Here is a 1,452-nt window from a genome sequence, read left to right on the forward strand (position 1 = left end):
GTCTGTTTTACCTAAAAAAACAGATGTGTTACAAAAGTATTTGTTGTCAAGGTATGTCTGTGAATTGACAACATCAGTATAACTGAACGTACAACATATTACAGAAGGTACGTACTACGATGTGTATCTACATGAAATGTGTCAAGTTTGTATTAAAACGTACAAGTCTGTTTTACCTAAAAAAACAGATGTGTTACAAAAGTATTTGTTGTCAAGGTATGTCTGTGAATTGACAACATCAGTATAACTCAGACTCGAGAAAGTAAGAGTGCAACGTGATGCTCATGTGATGAATAAAAATACTTCTGTCTATTGTACAACTAACACAGTGTACATGAAACAACCTCTAGAATATACAGTTTTTTTCTGTATATTGTATCTAATATTTACTCTCCCCTACCATGAACTGTAACTAAATCAGTAATGTAAAATGAATAGTTGATAACTCTGACATCAAATGCTTAATGCTACATTGAATGATATTCTGGAATATGAACCTTGACCCCCACCTGTGTACAAAGGGTTAAAGTACAAGGACATTAATTTCATCAGTTAGTTCTTCAACACTATAAGTGGACATATTGTTTGCAAGATTATAATTTTTATTCTCCCCAAAACTATGCATTATGCTGGAAAAAAAGAGAGACCAATATAATGTACTGATTTGAGACACGTTACTAAGTCAGACTAGTTGTGTGGTATTACATCTCTCGTCAGTAAATCGAGACAATGACAAATCAATTAAAAACAAGACCTGTGGCAAGGTGCAGTTTAATTATGGTGTTTATCATTCTGACACATTTTTAGTATTTATACTGTGCACAGTTTTTGAATAACAAACAGTTTAGATGTTTCTAACAACATACATATATCCAAAACATGTGAAGACTGAAGTCTAAAGAAATGGCATATTATTACAGCTGTTTTTATTATATGCATATTGAAATGACTTAGTTCTAGTGGTCATCACTGTTGAAATCTCAATAATATTATACTTCCAGATAGAGCAGGAATGAAGGTATGGGTATACCTTAATAAGCTTTGGTATCATATATATTGTATCAGCTGAGACTAATCCAGATTTTAAACCAGTTATTTTAATTGTAACAGTACTGACACTGTTGTATCAATTGGAACTAATCCAACTTTTAAGCCTATTAATTAATTGTAACATTAATGACATTACTATATCAACTAGGGCAAATCCAACTTTTTAAGTATTGTTTTAGTCACAACTTTACTGATACTGTAATACATTTAAAATAATTGATAATACTTTAAACTCACAGAAACTCAAAAGTTACTTTTTAACATATTATTATTAAGATACAGTAATAAACAAAAGCAGTCATACATATAGTGGCCAAACAAAAAAAAGTTAAATTTTCACAAAATGACTTGTCATCTTGCTCAATGCTTTACATTAAGAGGGAAGGGATCAGTTTACAAAAT

General features: G+C 30.6%; 1 protein-coding gene across 1 annotated transcript in view; it reads right to left on the minus strand.

Annotated features, from left to right (window-relative positions):
* Window positions 1-1,452, minus strand: part of LOC106457513 — a 69,246-nt gene that overhangs the window by 5,729 nt on the left and 62,065 nt on the right. The gene's annotated exons all lie outside the window — the stretch shown is intronic.

This window comes from Limulus polyphemus, unplaced genomic scaffold, assembly GCF_000517525.1.
Source record: "Limulus polyphemus unplaced genomic scaffold, Limulus_polyphemus-2.1.2 Scaffold341, whole genome shotgun sequence".
In the NCBI taxonomy this organism is placed as follows: Eukaryota; Metazoa; Arthropoda; class Merostomata; order Xiphosura; family Limulidae; genus Limulus; species Limulus polyphemus.